This window comes from Hyla sarda, chromosome 2 (assembly GCF_029499605.1).
Source record: "Hyla sarda isolate aHylSar1 chromosome 2, aHylSar1.hap1, whole genome shotgun sequence".
NCBI classification, from domain to species: Eukaryota; Metazoa; Chordata; class Amphibia; order Anura; family Hylidae; genus Hyla; species Hyla sarda.
In genome coordinates, this window is record NC_079190.1 from 487,856,957 (window position 1) to 487,876,870 (window position 19,914).

The window sequence follows — 19,914 nt, forward strand, 5'->3', positions numbered from 1 at the left end:
GTGGAAAATTGAAAGGGTTATGATTTTTAAAAGGTGATGAGGAAAAAACGAAAGTGCAAAAACGGAAAAACCCTGAGTCCTTAAGGGGTTAACAAGGCCTCTGGAAAATGAAAGAAGCGATCTGATTGGTTGCTAAGGGCAACTTTTCCTCTGGACAGGTTTTGATAAATCTCCCTCTATATCTTAATCCACTCCGCTCCTCTTGCTCTATAACGTGCCGCCCACAGAATGGAGACCATTTGCAATACAATGGTTTCCGACACATCTTTAGCTAGTGTAAGGTTCGCTCTAGCCCTGTATGATAGATATTGGCGATCAGAAAACACGAAAATCAGCATAAAAAAATAAATATGTACGGCTATATGACTTAACCCCTTCACGAACCGCAGGTGGATGCAACCTCTACTAGACAAACTATAGATCTGCCTTGAAATCTAAAAATAAAAAAAATAAAATTTTTACATGGACGGATGTCGATTAGTTGCGGATTAGGTAAGGCTGCGTAATACCACCCCCCCCTCCAGAACAGAATAATTGTAGGTCTCTCTGTGTCGGTTCTGTTTCCTTAGTGATCGTATAAAAGCAAATACCGCTTTCCCTTCCAGGCATGAAAATTCTATGAACTGACAATTAGACGAGAGCGTAAGCGCCAATTACATCAAGTTTTATTTCAGTCATGCAGGTTAGTTCCAGCCAAAATGATTAGTATCTGTGGTTTGTTGGTGTATATGTGTGTATATATATATATATATATATATATCCACTGCTCGCTTGCTGTGTCCTTGCCTGATCAAATGCGGCTATGTGCTTAAAGGGGCCCTAGCATCAGAAAAGGTGCTGAAGCCGCATCTATACGTTAGCGGTGATGGGTGCACCTCCTGCTGTATAGCTTTCGGTTCCGATCTTTTATCTAGATGATGCGCTACCAGTTAGATGTAGCACCCTTCGGTTATATCATGTACCGCGCATGGTTGTTTCAGCCTTGTACCGGCCATATACATGAGACCACTGAACAAATATTAATACATTATATTATATAATAGTACAACTTTACCAATGGAAGACATGTGGAATGGTTATTTAGGGGATGGATACTACTACGACGTGCCAGTCAGGGGATGGAAACTACCACAAGCTAGTCAGGGGATGGATACTATTACACGCCCGTCAGGGGATGGATACTACCACGAGCCAGTCAGGGGATGGATACTGCTATGAGCTAGTCAGGGGGTGGATACTGTTTCCAGTCAGGGGATGGATACTGCTATGAGCTAGTCAGGGGGTGGATACTGTTTCCAGTCAGGGGATGGATACTACCACAAGCCAGTCAGGGGATGGATACTGCTACGAGCTAGTCAGGGGGTGGATACTGTTTCCAGTCAGGGGATGGATACTACCACAAGCCAGTCAGGGGAGGGATACTGCTACGAGCTAGTCAGGGGGTGGATACTGTTTCCAGTCAGGGGATGGACACTGCTACATGCCTGTCAGGGGGATGGATACTGCTACGAGCTAGTCAGGGGGTGGATACCACTACACGTCAGTCAGGGGATGGATACTACTACTATGAGCTAGACAGGGGATGTATACTACCACGAGCCAGTCAGGGGATGGATACTGCTTCCAGTCATGGGATGGACACTGCTACACACCAGTCAGGTGGGTGGATATGGCTACGAGCTAGTCAGGGGAATGGATACTGCTATGAGCTAGTCAGAGGGTGGATACCACTACAAGCCAGTCAGGGGATGGATACTACCACACACCAGTCAGAGGATAGATACTATTACTATACATTAGTCAGAGGATGGATACTACTACTACAAGCCAGTCAGGGGTTGGATACTACCACAAACCAGTCAGGGAATGGATACTATTATGAGACAGCCATGGGTTAGATACCAGTCAGAAGATGAATACGACTACAAGCCAGTCAGGGGACAGATACGACTACAAGCCAGTCAGGGGACGGATACTACTACAATCCAGTCAGGGGACAGATACTACTACAAGCCAGTCAGGGGACGGCTACTACAACCAGTGTCAAATCAATTTCAAAGCTTCATCTTCAACCATTACAAGCTTACATTACATCATAGGCCATTTTATTGTATGGTGTCCGATAACATCTACTATTGGAGACATGGACTGTTAGGGTTTTTCTGAACATGGTTAAAGCACCAAGGCCAATTTGGTTGCAGGCAGTCGTAGGCCCTTTGACATATTTGTAGGAAACTCACATAAAAAAGAACGGAAATGATGATAGAGCAGACACTTTGGTTGGAAAACATCTCTATTCTCTGTTTTAATGTGTCTCATGGAATCTTGATATGTCAGAAAACATTGATCTGAGGACTCCAGGGACCCTCGCCAGTCACTGAAACAGAATCCGGCCCTCTCTCTGTATTCTATTAAATAAAGGTTACAGAAATCACCTGCCAATTCTGTAAGCCCCAGCAATGCACTGGCTGGCCTGCTCACCACCATGGTCAAGGATAAAATCGTCCCATTCCAAGGATCCATGGAACTCGCAGAGGTCAGATCCCTGCCGATCAGTGGGCTGTGACATGACCATCAATGGACACCGATCAGTTGTAACAAAAAAACACTGACAGATGAAGTAAATAAGATTGGTTATCATACCACAGTGGAACCTGTCAATCAGTTGATTTTAACTATTTCCTGCACCACAACCTAACAGTAAGTAGTGTCCACTGGTTAGTTCCCGGACTAAGCAGTACTATGATGGTGCTGTGATGTAGAGCCCTGCATTGGGATTAGGATCCCGGGGGACCCGACCCAAAACATTCGAGTGGTCAGGAGGCTGCTGTTCGGGCAGTCAGAAGCTATGCCTGCGGGTCCTGCAAAACCCGCACCGCTGCGGCAACCTCTATAAATAAAGTCCGGACTCCCAGTAGTCCCTCACACCCTCCACTGATAGAGCTCACCAGAGAGACCAGATGATCATGCTGCTCTCAGTCTTGTCTCCTCCCCCTCCGCCTGTTGATGCACTACATCGCGCTGCCATTTTGTGGAGCCCGCTCAGCCTGCCCTGGAGGATCGTCGTCTCACCCGCCAGGCACGCTCATCTTCACCTGCCGCCATTAGGTCAGTTAACACGGCCCTGATCAGGGGGCTCATGTGCTTAAAGAGTACCTGGGATCAAACTATATTTTCTAAACTAACTCAGATTATATTCCCTAACTGCTCCTAACACCCCTCCTGCCCTTCAAAAAAAAAATTCCGAACTTTAAAAAGCTCTGTATCTTACCTTTCTCCTTGCTCACATTGTATGAGTTCCCGGCAGCAGAAAGTGGGCGTTCCCCAGCAGGTGCAATGTCACTGAAGCCTGCGAGAGCTGTGCATCACGTTGCATTGGGGGCGTCACTAATCATTGCGCAGCGCACAGCAACAGCGCAGGAGCCAGAAGGATCGCGGACCCCGGGAACAGGTAATTATAACACCAGGGATGGGGGGAGGCGGCGGTATGTGGGCAGAGGATGGGGGGGAGGCGATGGGGCAGCGGCTAGTGGGCAGAGGATGGGGGGAGGTAATGGGGCAGCGGCGGCGACGGTCTTCTCTGGCCGGGAGGCGGGGCATTATCGGCATATCGGCAAGGTAATTGCCAATACCGATAATGTCCAAAATCGTGATTATCGGCCGATAATATCGGCCAAACCGATAATCGGTCGATCCCCAGCTAATAAGTACTGGAAGGATTAAGATTTCTTTATAGAAATAATTTACAAATCTGTTTAACTTTCTGGCACCAGTTGATTAAGAAAAGAAAAAAAAAAAACGTTTTTCACCGGAGTACCCCTTTAAGGTCACTTCCTAGAGATGCATTTATGGGATTTCTGTGTTTTGTCTTTTTTTGTTGTATTTTTCTTGCAGTCTCCCATTTACTGCATCCTAAACAGATGGGAAAACTATAAAATTCTGTTATTTCAGCAGCCGCATGGGAAAATAACTGCGAAGAAACGTTCACCAAGCCTCCAAATAAAATGTGAACAATTTCCTCACATCTAATAAAGAGCAGTGTAGGGTTATATCACCCGGGCTAATACAAGACACGTTTTTGGGGTATGATATCATTAAGGGGGGGCTCATTCTTCACAGCTCTGGGTTACATACAGGAAAACTGGCAAACTCTTCTCTATATAATTATTTTATACTTAATATGGAAAAAATAATCCCTGCTGTCCGCACAGCTATTAACTTAATTACATAATTGTGGGAAAAAATGCGCATTTTTGAATCTCTAAAATTTAAAACAGAGAACTTTCTAACAAAAAAAGTCACTAAGCTCCATAAAAACCGCAAGTAGTAGAAGAACATCTATGTAAAAGTGAAATTCTAGGAAAATAAATAGAAGTATTACACTCTCCATACACACAGATTAATATCGACCAAGGCCACTGATTTTGTTGGAATGGGTTGACCATCTAACGTACAGAGCATTTAGAAAGTTTTCAGACCCTTCCACAATTTGTTCTGTCGCGGACTAGTGCTAAAATAAACTTAAAAGAAAAAAAAAAAAGTTTCCCCCATTAATCTTTGCTAATTTTTTTAAAAGGAAAAACTAAAATCTTGCAGTGACATAAGTATTCGGATCCTTTACTTAGGACTTGGCTGTAGCCCCTTTGGCAGTGATTCCGGCCTCCAGTCTTCTTGGGGTTGAGGCCATAAGGTTTACACACCTGGGTTTGGGGATTTTCTCCCATTCTTCTCTACAGATCCTCTCAGCTCTGTCAGGTTGGATGGAGACCGTCAGTGGAAGCCATTTTCATTCTCTCCAGAGATGTTCCATTGGGTTCAGGCTCTGGCTGGGCCACTCAAGGACATTCACAGAGTTGTCCCTAAGCCGCTCCTGCGTAGCCTTAGCTGTGTGCTTAGGGGCATTGTCTTGTTGGAAGGTGAACCATTGGCCCAGTCTGAGGTCCAGAGCGCTCCGGTTCATATTCATATTCTTATTTCATTAAGAATATCTCTGTACTTTGCTCTATTAACATTTCCTTCAACCCTGACCGATCTCCCTGTCCTTACAGCATAATGCTTCACTGTAGGGATGGTATTGGGCAGGTGATGGGCAGTGCCTGGTTTCTTACAGACATGATGCTGCCCCCACCATGCTGCACTGTAGGGATGGTATTGGGCAGGTGATGGGCAGTACCTGGTTTCCCCCAGACATGATGCTGCCCCCACCATGATCACTGTAGGGATGGTATTGGGCAGGTGATGAACAGTGCCTGGTTTCCTCCAGACATGATGCTGCCCCCACCATGCTGCACTGTAGGGATGGTATTGGGCAGGTGATGGGCAGTACCTGGTTTCCCCCAGACATGATTCTGCCCTCACCATGATCACTGTAGGGATGGTATTGGGCAGGTGATGGGCAGTGCCTGGTTTCCTCCAGACATGATGCTGCCCCCACCATGATCACTGTAGGGATGGTATTGGGCAGGTGATGGGCAGTACCTGGTTTCCTCCAGACATGATGCTGCCCCCACCATGATCACTGTAGGGATAGTATTGGGCAGGTGATGGGCAGTGCCTGGTTTCCTCCAGACATGATGCTGCCCCCACCATGATCACTGTAGGGATGGTATTGGGCAGGTGATGGGCAGTACCTGGTTTCCTCCAGACATGATGCTGCCCCCACCATGATCACTGTAGGGATGGTATTGGGCAGGTGATGGGCAGAGCCTGGTTTCCTCCAGACATGATGCTGCCCCCACCATGATCACTGTAGGGATGGTATTGGGCAGGTGATGGGCAGAGCCTGGTTTCCTCCAGACATGATGCTGCCCCCACCATGATCACTGTAGGGATGGTATTGGGCAGGTGATGGGCAGAGCCTGGTTTCCTCCAGACATGACGCTGCCCCCACCATGATCACTGTAGGGATGGTATTGGGCAGGTGATGGGCAGGGCCTGGTTTCCTCCAGACATGACGCTGCCCCCACCATGCTTCACTGTAGGGCTGTTATTGGGATGATGATAAGCAGGGTCTAGTTTCCTACAGACAAAAAGTTATATTTTGGTAACATCAGACTAGAGAATCTTGTTTCTTTAGTCCTTTGGGTGCTTTTTGCAAACTCCAGGCAGCTTTCATGTATATTTTACTAAGGAGAGACTTAGACTAAGGAGGCTACAGTGATGGATCTGGACATTTTGGAAGTTTCTCCTATCGTCACACAGGATCTTTGTAACTCAGCCAGAGTGACCATTGGGTTTTTGTTCACCAAGGCCCTCCTTGATTACTTAGTTTGGTGGGGCATGAGTCCTGGATGTTCCAAACTTCTTTCATGTAGGAATTATGGAGGTCACCATGCTCTTGAAAACTTTCAGTGCAGCAGAAATGTTTTGTACCTTCCTCCAGAACTAGGCCAAAGCTAAATTAGAATACTTTTGTTCATGCAATTTTTTTGTTTTTAATTTTGAATATTTTGGAAAAAAATTAAAAAATTAATTACAGTCGTTCGTGCAGGATTATGGGGTAAAAACTTAATTTGTTGTTATTTTAAGGCCACCACATGAAAAAACGTGAAAACTTGAGTGCAATGTATATGTGGTCTCCCGTCTCTCCTTTGAAGGCAGATGTCATGAGAGAGAAGGTTCAGATGGCTTAAGCCCCCCCACCCCCATACACATATACTGTATATAGATCGGCCTTAAAGGGGTATTCCGGGCAAAAACATCTTATCTCCTATCAAAAGTATAGAGGATAAGATGTCTGATCGCGGTGGGCCCGCTGCTGAGACTCCCCGCGATCTCCCTGCAGCACCCGCATTCGCGTGACGTCATATGGCGTGACGTCACGTCCCCAGTCCCGGAAACCCAGAGGTTTCCGAAACTGGAGATTCAGGGTGCAGCAGGGAGATCCCGGGGGGTCTCAGCAGCGGGTCAACATGATCAGACATCTTATCCCCTATCCTTTGGATAGGGGATAAAATGTTTTTGCCCGGAATACCCCTTTAACAGTCAAAAACAAAACTACAGGTTTGAAAATCTTAACAGAAAGTCAATAGAACAGGTAGGGTGCTGCATCTTGCACAAAGATCCTTCCACGTGGGAACTACTGTATACAATGGCTTTGTGATGGAACATTCTTACGGATGATCTATTTAATGACTTCTAGTAAATTGCAGCATAATTTTATGGCGTTGACTATAAGACGGATTATAGATGAATCACGCAGGTCTGCCGGAGCCAACACATCTATGTCTAATCTATATAAACAAGTAGAACCAGTTCCAGCTTTCTTTTTATAAAAATGTTTCCATCAGTTAACAATAGTTTTTATCTCCTATGAAAGGTTAGCAGCCAACAATCTGCCATGTGATTGATCTAGATATAAAAGAGCTATGGAAACAATACTATATAGTCCAAAGGCTATGGCGTAACCGAATGCCGACAGAACAATTTGTGTACTCACGGCTGAATGCCAGGATAGGTCAAGCAGAGGGGAGTGTTGTAGGTGTAGAATACAGTGCCCTGTTCTTATATTAAAAATCGATTGCCTGCTTACTGATTGTCTCCTGATAGTGGGGGGGTCGAAAATGAGGACTGAACACTGAGTCACGAGATCACAGAGACCGAGGCAGACCCTCAATGTTTCCCATGTCTAATGGTTCCATTGATAGTCCAGTATCTTGTGGCTTTCCAGCTGTTACGAAACTACAACTCCCATCATGTTCTGACAGCTGAAAGATACAGTGTCACACACATCCATACTGCTAGTCCTACAGCTTAGCTCTGTTCTTATGACCAAGTCTCCCCTAAAGTAAAACGCATGCAGAATACGTAAGGGACAGATTTCAAGACAGATCCAAAAGGGTATATATTTTTTTTAAATTGTGGTGCACTCGCTATAGGAAACCATCTAATAGTTTTTCTGCTCCCGAGACGATGCTGGGGGCCGACTCTGGACAGAATCAGTCTCCTTCCCCCTCTGGCAGCTGACAATATAGACCCCCACTTACTTGCCCTGCAGAAGAAGTCTTCTCGGCTGAACTGCCATGTAACAGAGGCTTTGCTCTTTCACTAAAAAGCAGGGCAGAAATCCATATCTACTGACTGCTTTGCAGTATATAGAGGAACATTATGCATTGACCTGACTGTGGAAGAGTGACTCAGCATGCGTGTCCTCCAGCTTTAGCTTGGTGGATGAGGAGAGTGACTGACATGTGTTTCCTATCTATTCTCCTCACCAATAGATAGATATTCTCATTACTATACACTATGAGCACCAACTGGTGCCGTCTTATGTAAGTGCATGTGATGTACATGTAAATGGTCTGACAACCCCTTTAATAAATGGCTTCTTTGAAAAACCCACATGGTGTTCCAGGGCTAGAACTATTCTACACTGCTCAAAAAAATAAAGGGAACACTAAGATAACACATCCTAGATCTGAATGAATGAATGAACTAGTTGTATGAAATACTTTCATCTTTACATAGTTGAATGTGTGGACAACAAAATCACACAAAATTATCAATGGAAATCAAATTTATCAACCCATGGAGGTCTGGATATGGAGTCACACTCAAAATCAAAGTGGAAAACCACACTACAGGCTGATCATACTTTGATGTAATGTCCTTAAAACAAGTCAAAATGAGGCTCAGTAGTGTGTGTGGCCTCCACATGCCCGTATGACCTCCCTACAACGCCAGGGCATGCTCCTGATGAGGTGAGGCCAACTCCTGGACAGTCTGTGGTGCAATGTGGTGTTGGTGGATGGAGCGAGACATGATGTCCCAGATGTGCTCAATCAGATTCAGGTCTGGGGAACGGGCGGGCCAGTCCATAGCATCAATGCCTTCCTCTTGCAGGAACTGCTGACACACTCCAGCCACATGAGGTCTAGCATTGTCTTGCATTAGGAGGAACCCAGGGCCAACCGCTCCAGCATATGGTCTCACAAGGCGTCTGAGGATCTCCTCTCGGTACCTAATGGCAGTCAGGCTACCTCTGGCAAGCACACGGAGGGCTGTGTGGCCCCCCAAAGAAATGCCACCCTACACCATTACGGACGCACCGCCAAACTGGTCATGCTGGAGGATGTTGCAGGCAGCAGAACGTTCTCCACGGCGTCTCCAGACATCTGTCACATGTGCTCAGTGTGAACCTGCTTTTATCTGTGAAGAGCACAGGGCACCTGCTGCTGGGTTGTTGCCCTCCCATAGCCTCATCCACATCTCCTGATGTACTGGCCTGTCTTCTGGTAGCGCCTCCATGTTCTGGACACTACGCTGACAGACACAGCAAACCTTCTTGCCACAGCTCGCATTGATGTGCCATCCTGGATGAGCTGCACTACCTGAGTTTCTTGTGTGGGTTGTAGACTCCGACTCATGCTACCACAAGAGTGAAAGCACCGCCAGCATTCAAAAGTGACCAAAACATCAGCCAGAAAGCATAGGAATTGAGAAGTGGTCTGTGGTCACCGAGTGCAGAACCACTCCTTTATTGGGGTGTCTTGCTAATTGCCTATAATTTCCACCTGTTGTCTGTTCCAGTTGCACAACAGCATGTGAAATTGATTGTCAATCAGTGTTGCTTCCTGAGTGGACAGTGTGATTTCACAGAAGTGTCATTGACTTACATGACAGTGCGCTCAGCCTATCACCAGCCGAGGCAGGACATCGCTGCGGCCGGTGATACGCTGACGGCTGTGACATTACCGTCACAGCAGCAAGAGGACTGCAGCGGAGGACCGCGAGGCCGGTCCCCAAGCAACGGGGAAACAAGAAAAGGGAGATAAAGTTTATTTTGTTTATTTTTGCAGCCCGGGCACAGGAATATGTAAAATTCATGCAGTACAGATGTCCTTTAAGTGTTCCCTTAATTTTTTTGAGCAGTGTATTACCCTTATGAAGTCAAACAGGGACACACTGAACTGTAGGTTGCATCCTTGTCACGTTTGATCTCCCGGAACACTATTTACGACCCAAAGTTCTGCCTCACTTAACTCGGCTATAATTAAGAAATAATAACCGCATTGTTCTTTTCTAATGTTTCCCTTTGGAGGATGTGGCAAATGAACAAAAAGACTATTGTCCCCCCCCCCCACCCCAACTGTCCTGCGAATATCTGTAAGTTGGGTAGGATGCCAGGCTAGACGTTCACCAATAAAACAAAAAGAATCGTGTCTAGAAAATGTCTGCCCCAACCTGGCTCTTCACCAATGAGTTATTTCTTTCCAAAATTTTAATTTTAACAACTTTTTTAGGTTATTTCTGAGAATCATAAGCAAATTCTGTCCCGATCACCCCTTCAAAAATTGGAGACCCACGTATTGTGAGATTACTCTGTGTCCAACAACTAAAAACCCACCGATCAGCTTTTATCCTTGAGGAAGCTGCGGGCAGCCACACATTTTTCACATGGAAGCCTCTGCTGGAGAAATGTGGTATTACGAATTAAGAGGTTGTTACGTAATATATGGCCTCACCGATACAGACTTGTCCCCTCAATGATGTCCACAAACGGCTTGAACTAATCAGACAATTTTAGCTTCAGACCAGACCGTCTTCATCCATTTTTCCATAGTCAAGTTCCGATGGTCACATGCCTATTGTTGGAGTTCTCAGCGGGGGACAGGAGTCCACACGGGCATTTTGGCCCATCTGCATTGAGGTAGTACAATACAAGAGCAAACTGCGCTGCCCCAAATGTTCGGACACCATGTTCCATAATTTTTTTTTTTGCAATTTCCTCTTCTGTACGATCAGGTCAGATGGGCTAGCCTTCGCTTCCTACATCAAGGAGTCTTGGGCTTCCATAACCCTATTGCTTGTTCATTGGTGGTCCTTCCTCTGGGTTGGTACTAACCAGTAGATACCAGGAACACCCTTCAAGAGCGGCTGTGTTAGATAATCTCTGTTCCAGATGTCCACATATTACAGTTTGGCCCTTGCTCTAGTTGCACAGATCCTTTCGCTTGCTCATTTTTCTCGCTTCTCAACACATCAGTTTCATATAAAGGAATAAAAGCCATCTCCTCCCGAGTAATGCAACTCGTATGAGTTATTAAGTGGAGAGGGGGAAGAGCTGTGACAACTACCTTTAGCACACTTAGGGGGAGATTTATCAAAACCTGTCCAGAGTTAAAGTTGACCCGTTGCCCATAGCAACCAATCAGATTGCTTCTTTCATTTTGCAAAGGCCTTTTCAGAAATGAAAGAAGAGATCTGATTGGTTGCTATGGGCAACTCAGCAACGTTACCTCTGGACAGGTTTTGATAAATCTCCCCGAGTTGCCCAAAGCAACCAATCAGATCATTTCTTTCATTTTTAAAGAGACCGCTGGAAAATGAAAGAAGCAATCAGATTGGTTGCCATGGGCAACTGGGCACTTTTCCTCTGGACAGGCTTTGATAAATCTCCCCCTTAGGGCCCATTCACACTAGGGAAAATCTGCCTGAAGAAAACATTTTAAAGGGGTATTCCAGGATCTTTTTTATTTGACTATGCTACACGGGCTGTGAAGTTGGTGTAGTTCATAATATAGTGTCTGTACCTGTTTGTGACGGTTTTCTCACAATTCTTATGTGATTTTCACCCCAATATTTATTTTTAACAGCATACAAAATGACTGTGGTCTCTGATTTTTCCCAGGTTGCAATGCGGCCGAGACCTGACAGTCAGCTGATGACAGGGAGCCTGTCTGCTTCAATGGGTGGAGCGATCGCTTGGTGGGAGAGAGATCAACCTGCAACTAATGCAACAGCTGTAGGCACCCTGATTGAAAACCACAGGTCTTTTGAATGGATGCAGCTCATTTATGCTTCAATGGGTGGGGTGGCTGATGTGTGGGAGGGAGGTAAATGGAATTATGGGATTTGTAGTCAAAAAAAGAAAAACTCAAACAGGAAATACCAGTTCACAAAAAGCTAGCCACAGTGTTATGGTAATCTCACAAGATAGCAATTTAGCCCCAAGAAAAGCGCAGATCCTTCCTAAGCATGTCCATTACTGTCTGCCAGGTACGTACTAAAATCACCTTATGGTGGAGAACCCCTTTAAGTGCAGTCCGCACATGAACACGCTAATTTTTTTCATGAGGAATCCGGAATTTGAATTTCTGCGGAAATTCTGCATCGTGCCCGGTGCAGCAGATTCCCATAGAAAACAATTACTGCCTTGCTGTAATTTCCATATTTCTGTAGTGTGAATGGGCGCATAGGACTAGTATTTTGAGTTTGCAAACTCCATCAAAATTTGTATGAAATAAGAGCCCCACTGAATCCGAAAAAACGGGAAATCCGCGACCATGTGCACACATAAGGGGTCATTTATCGAGGGCCGATTCGGTCTAAATCTTCCGAATTCGCGGCGCACACCGTTCACTACATTTATTATGTGACTTTTGCTGGTAGACCTCCAGCAGTTGCAAAACTACAACTCCTAGCATGCCCGGACAGCCGATGGCTGTCCGGGCATGCTGGGAGTTGTAGTTTTGCAACATCTGGAGGGCCACATTTTTCCTGTGAGGTTTATAAAAATGTTATTTTGGATCAGCCAAAATGACCTCATACCCCGTTTCATCGCTCACTGCTTTCCTCTCGTCACTTGCCAAGGTTTCACCCAACATCTAATAGTAATAATAATGTGTACAGAAAGCAATTTCTCTCATTTGGACCAATCTACGTCCTGGTGCTCCGGCCAGGATGTGTGATCCCTTACGTTGCGCCTTTATGGGAAGCACATTGCACATGTCACGAGCTATAAATCTACGGAGCTGTCAATGGCCTGGAATGCGTGCCGTGCGGCCATCATCAGCTGTTGTTCCCCTGGCACAGGGTTATGCCCAGCAACAAGGAGCTTGTTTACACACGAGAGGGTCTTGTAGGACACAGGTGCTCCCTACCGTAAAGGAGTTGTCTCACAATGGACGTTCATTCTCTATCCGAAAAATATGAGATAAGTGTCAGATACCTGGGGGGGGGGGTAACAGTCAGTATGATGGGGTCCTGTTCCACAACTTCAGTAAGGTGCCCTGCCTCTCCTTTCTATGGGGCCCATACTCCACCACCGCTCCATTCAATGTCTATGGGGCCCATACTCCACCACCGCTCCATTCAATGTCTATGGGGCCCATACTCCACCACCGCTACATTTAAAGGTCCATAAGGACACATACCCAACCCAACCACTGATCCAATCTATGTATATGGGCGCATTCTCAACCACCGCTCCATTCAATGTCTATGAGGCAAATATCCAACCATGGGTCCATTCTATGTCTATGAGGCAAATACTCAGCCACCGCTCCATTTAATGTATATGGGCACATACTACACCACGGCTCCATTCAAAGTCTATGAAACGCATTCTCAACTGCTGCTCCAATCAAAGTTAATGGGGTGCATATTCGACCACCGCTCTATTCGGTGTCTATGCGGTGCATACTCAACCACAGCTCCATTCAATGTCTATGGGGCCCATACTCCACCTCCGCTCTATTCAATGTCTATGGGGCCCATACTCCCCCACCGCGCGATTCAATGTCTATGGGGCTCATACTCCACCACCGCTCCATTCAATATCTATGGGGCCGATACTCCACCACCGCTCCATTCAATGTCTAAGGGGCACATACCCCACCACAAATCTATTCAATGTCTTTGAGGTACATACTCAACCACCACTACATGTAAAGGTCTATAAAGGCGCATACCCAACCACTGATCCAATCTATGTCTATGGGGCGCATACTCAACCATCGCTCCATTCAATGTCTATGAGGCAAATATCCAACCATGGGTCCATTCAATGTCTATGAGGCAAATACTCAACCACCGCTTCATTTAATGTCCATGAGGCACATACTAAACCACGGCTCCATTCAACGTCTATGAAACGCATACTCAACCACCGCACCAATCAAAGTTAATAAGGGGCATATTCGACCACCACTCTAATCGGTGTCTATGGGGTGCATACTCAACCACAGCTCCATTCAATGTCTATGGGACCTAAACTCAACCACTGCTCCAATCGATGTCTATGGGGAGTGTACTCATCCACTACTCCATTCAATGTCTATGAGGCAAATGTCTTACCATGGGTCCATTCAATGTTTGAGGCACATACTCAACCACCGCTTCATTCAATGTCTATGTGGTGCATACTCAACCACAGCTCAATTCGATGTCTATGTGGTGCATACTCAACCACCACTCTATTCGATGTCTATGTGGTGCATACTCAACCACTCCATTCAATGTATATGGGCACATACTTAACCACAGCTCCACTCAACGTCTATGAAATGCATACTCAATCGACGCTCCATTCAATGTCTATGTGGTGCATACTCAACCACTGCTCCATTCAATGTCTATGTGGTGCATACTCAACCACTGCTCCATTCAATGTCTATGTGGTGCATACTCAACGTCTATGTGGTGCATACTCAACCACTGCTCAATTCGATGTCTATGTGGTGCATATTCAACCACCGCTCTATTCGGTGTCTATGGGGTGCATACTCAACCACAGCTCCATTCAATGTGTACGGAGCACCAGCCCAACCATTACTCTATTCAATGTCTATGGGGCGCTAACTCACCTTCCTCAACATTCAATACCCATGGGGTGCATATTCACCCACAAGGTCTATGTGGTACACACTTAAGCACCACTCCATTCAATGTCTATGGGTCTATGGGGTACACACTTAACCACTGCTCAGTTCACTGTCCATGGGGTACATACCCACCATACCATGACATACAAATGCCTTCTCACTGCCTGATCATGGCTCCAGTCCCTCCATTCCGGTGATGTGCCAGGGGTTACCAGCAGTGAGTCTCACCAGAGCTCAAACATTTCTCATCTATGCTGCGTAGCTACACTTTAGCTGTCAGTATCCATCTCCCTACCCTCATACACATGCACGTTCGGCCAAGCATGTATTTTCAATGGACAGCTCTAGAGGAGAGAGCAAAATGAGTAATTTCTTAATTTAACTCATTATTATTCAGGATATTGGTTGTCCAAGATAGCAGTTGTGGTCAATGTGATCTTCTCACATGTAACTATGACACAACAGGTTATACCTATAGGATTTTTCCTTTAAGGTGGACACATACATAAAACTGGTTTTGGTCAGCCAGCCATTTATGGCATTAATATGTCCGCCAGACATCTTGCTGCGCAGCTTATTTCTAAGTACAGAATGTAATATAAGAACCATATTATGTCCTAAAAAAAATGCCCAGTGTGTGTGCATGGAACTTTAAAAAAATCTCCTTTCCTATGGGAAAATAGAAAACACAGGTGAACCTGGCTTCAAGAGATTTTGATGCTCCACCAATACAGCGCTGGCTATATACGACATATCGTCTGCATGTAATACCGTCATATATGTAACTGCCCCATATTACTCACAAGGCTCCTTACTTCATCAGGAAGTCATTTCTGGTGACTAATTTCTTCCACTGAATAATTTTCCATACAAAATTCTTATCTACTGCCACCAGGAAGATAAAGGAGATAAGACAACAAGCTGTTAAGTCAATCATTGTGGTGTTTTTCCATCATCTCCTCCAAGAATCCTCCCTTATAAATACCCCGCTCCTTATACAGTCCGGTCTATAAAATCTAGGAACCTTTACCCTATTTGAGGGAATTTATAGGGTCACCCACCCATGAGGATTAGTGGTACACTACATCTAGTCTACAGTCTCTGTACAGTACAATAGCTCTGGCTTGTTGAGAGGTAACTAACTCAGTACACATGTATGCTCGCCTCGGCCAAGTGTGCATGCATTTTCAATAGAAAACTGCAGCAACAAAAGGATTGGCCATGTTGAAACCCAGCACATTTGAATCTTCTATCTTCAGTCAGGGGACACCACCATACCCATCTAGGGTTGCCACTAGAGATGAGCGAACTTACAGTAAATTCGATTCGTCACGAACTTCTCGGCTCGGCAGTTGATGACTTATCCTGCGTAAATTAGTTCAGCCTTCAGGTGCTCCAGTGGGCTGGAAAAGGTGGATACATTCCTAGGAAAGAGTCTCCTAGGACTGTATCCACCTTTTCCAGCCCACCGGAGCACCGGAAAGCTGAACTAATTTATGCAGGAAAAGTCATCAATTGCCGAGCCGAGAAGTTCGTGACGAATCGAATTTACTTTAAATTCATTCATCTCTAGTTGCCACCTTTCTTGCAAAAAAAAAAAAAAAAAAAATACCGGCCATGCTAATTTGCTGAATTAATTATAGATGCGTAACATCACAGGATAAACGTATGCGGGGGAAATTTTATCCTATTCTGACCTCTATAAACCCATTTTTTGCTCCCCGATCTATAGTTTTTAACAGTACCACTTTTGTTTTGATGTGATTTTTTTAACGCTTTTTTTAATTTTTTTTTATTTTAAAGGGTCCCGAACGATGTGTGCGGGCTTCTGTGTTCATGCCCGCCCCCTCGCAACGTTGCGCCCCGTCATGTGACGTCACGTCCCGCCCCCTCAATGCAAGTCTATGGGAGGGCATTGCGCCCCCTTTCCATAGACTTTCATTGAGGGGGCAGGCCGTGACGTCACGAGGGGGCGGGCATGAAAATGGAAGTCCGCACACAGCGTTCGGAACTCAATGTTCCGGACGCTGGGGAGCGGAGTAAGCAAATGCGGGAGTGTTGCAGTTAGTTACTAACTACAACTCCCAGAATGCCCTGATACAGCCTGTGGGTCAGCAGCTGCCCCAAACGAAAACTACAACTCCCAGCATGTTGGACTATATAGTAGTATATAGTATAGGTCAGTGTTTCCCAACCAGGGGTGCCTCCAGCTGTTGCAAAACTACAACTCCCAGCATGTCCGGACAGCCGACGGCTGTCCGGGCATGCTGGGAGTTGTAGTTTTGCAACAGCTGGAGGCGCTCTGGTTGGGAAACACTGACGTTATAATATGTATATTACTATATAATCCAACATGCTGGGAGTTGTAGTTTTGCTACAGCTGGAGCTACTCTGGTTGGGAAACACTGACGTACACAATATATATTACTATCTAGTCCAACATGCTGGGAGTTGTAGTTTTGCCACAGCTGGAGGCGCTCTGGTTGGGAAACACTGACGGATACTATATATACTACTATATAGTCCAACATGCTGGGAGTTGTAGTTCTGCAACAGCTGGAGGCAATCTGGTTGGGAAACACTGACGTATACAATATATATTACTATCTAGTCCAACATGCTGGGAGTTGTAGTTTTGCCACAGCTGGAGGCACCCTGGTTGGGAAACACTGGTATAGTATATGGTGCCACAATCCACAAGCTGGAGGATTGGTTGGATAAATACTGGCCATTGCATGGCTGGTATTTCAAATAAAAATACTGAAAGGGTGGCCAAAATACCGGCTGTGCCGGTAAAATACCGGTCAGGTGGCGACGCTATACCCATCAGATAGTCTGCCGGTCCTGTAAATTGACCAAACCTGACATCAAACATGTATGGTGGCACAAATGGAAGGAGAAAACAGATGGGGCTGGGTACATTGTATTTTAACATGCCCAATACCTCTGTTCTCAGGGTCCCCACCAGGGCTAAAGTCCTGCAGGAACGTGTGGGGATGGAGTTCCTGCACCTTTTCCAAAGAGAGAACTCCGTTCCCATTAGCAGGAGTCCTGCAGGATCAGCCATTGAGTGGAAATCTTGGGTGAAATCTTCCCAGACCTTCTTTCCCAGCACTTGTCCTCACCCTATTCAGAATATATGCACACTCAGTTGAGGCAAGTGTGCATTTGTATAGGGAGAATGGGAGGCATAGCTGCTGGAGAAACAGTAAAAACTGCTGGATTCTCGGATGCCAAACATGGGATTTCACGTGAGGCGTTTTTCTCTGAAGAATACACTCCACGCTGTAAATAGCAGTGGTCTCCGTACTGTGGGCCCCCTGCTGTTGTAAAACTACAACTCCCAGCATGCTTGGACAATGGTATGAGCCCAAAAAATGCTCCCTTATACAGCCCCATATACAGAAAAATGAAAGAGTTAGGCCCCTTTAAAACTACAGGGATCATCCTGTAAAAAACCTCCGTTATTACTCCCAGCAAAAAGGCCTGAAAACGGCCATCAAAAAATCTCATTTATGTCAATGGGATTTTTTGACCGTCCTTTTGCATCAGTCATGTCCGTTTTTACTAATGTCAGTTATTTTTGCCGGCACAAAAGACGATGCATGCACTCGTTTTTGGTCCAACCAAAAAAATGGTGGAAAAAACGGACGTTAAAATTTAAGATTGAACTCTATGGGAACCGGATGTTCAAAAAAAACATCCGTTATCAGTTATTGTCAGGTTTTTTAACATCCAGTTTTTGTACTGAGCATGCTCAGTACAGCTTTACAAAAAAGGGTTAAAAAACGGATAAAAAAAACTGGTGTAACTGGTAATATCGGATGAACAACATCAGGGGTTTTTTAAGAAAAAAAACATTAAAAATAACGGATGATGGTCATCAGTTATCATCCGTTATTACCAGTTATTGCATCAGTTTTTCCATCCGTTATTGTAAAATAAAAGCAGTAAAAAAGCAGGATGATACCTGTAGTGTGAAAGGGGCCTTACAGGGGTCAGAAGAGGACAATTTTAAGCATACAAATTTTCTTACCAAAGGTCATACATAGGGGGGAGATTTGTCAAAATTTGTCTAAAGGAAAAGTTACTGTGTTGCCCATAGCAACCAATCAGATCGCTTCTTTCGTTTTTGAAAAGGCCTCTGAAACGCTAAAACCTATATAAATTGGGTATAGTTGTAATCGTATGAACCTACAGAATAAAGGTAATGGGGGAGATTTATCCAAACCTGTCCAGAGGAAAAGTTGCCCATAGCAACCAATCAGATCGCTTTCATTTTTAACAAGGCCTCTGCAAAATGAAAGAAGTGATCTGATTGGTTGCTATGGGCAACTGGGCAACTTTTCCTCTGGACAGGTTTTAATATATCTCCCCCAATGTGTAATTTCTACTGAAAAAAAGCGCACTGCGTAAAAACAAACCCCCCAAAATTGTCGTCTCCCCCCCCCCCTCTTTTTTTTTTTCTTTTTTGCCTTTACGTACATTTTATGCTAAAATTGAATGGTGTCACTACGAAGTAAAATTGGTCATGCAAAAAATAAGCCCTCACATGGGTCTGCGGATGGAAAAATCAAAGTTATGTCACTGAAAAGGCGAGGAGGAAAAAAACCTTAAAAAATATCAAAAATGTCTGAACCGTTGATTTTTGTTCACCTCATTTGTCAGAATTTATTATTATTATTATTATTATTTTAATTTTTTTTTTTTATAAAAAGCCATCAAAAAGTCCCATTTAAAAATATGGTACTGATAAAAAACTACAGATCACAATGCAAAAAAAAAAAAAAAATTTATTAAAAATTTTTTTAATTAAAATGAGCCCTCATAAAGCCCCAGGGTGAAAAAAGTAATAAAAGTCAGAGGAGGAGAATTTAAAGGGGCACTCCGCTGCTCAGCGTTTGGAACAAACTGTTCCGAACGCTGGAGCCGGCAGCTTGTGACATCATAGCCCCGCCCCCTCATGACATCACGCCCCGCCCCCTCAATGCAAGTCTATGGGAGGGGGCGTGACGGCTGTCACGCCCCCTCCCATAGACTTGCATTGAGGGGGCGGAGCGTGAAGTCATGAGGGGTCCGGGGCTGGGACATCACGAGCTCCCGGCGCCGGCTCCATCGTTCGGAACAGTTTGCTCCAAACGCTGAGCAGCTGAGCTGATCGGCTATTTATCCCCCCTCGACACCGCTGCAGGTCATTGATTTAAAGCGGGCGCTTTAAATCAATGCACTGCAGTGGCTTTTGCGGTGCCATAGGCCGCCTCCGCCACCACCACCCGCATCTCTCCCCCTACCTGTCAGGGTGGTCCGGGCC

General features: G+C 45.3%; 1 protein-coding gene and 1 long non-coding RNA gene across 2 annotated transcripts in view; one reads left to right on the forward strand and one right to left on the reverse strand.

Annotated features, from left to right (window-relative positions):
- The window catches only part of RCAN1 (regulator of calcineurin 1), a 118,281-nt gene that overhangs the window by 35,494 nt on the left and 62,873 nt on the right, over positions 1 to 19,914 (reverse strand). The gene's annotated exons all lie outside the window — the stretch shown is intronic.
- On the forward strand, positions 217 to 11,792 carry LOC130357139 (uncharacterized). The gene is made up of 3 exons (XR_008889117.1): positions 217 to 492; positions 606 to 682; positions 11,630 to 11,792. It is a non-coding gene; the product is annotated as an uncharacterized LOC130357139 (long non-coding RNA).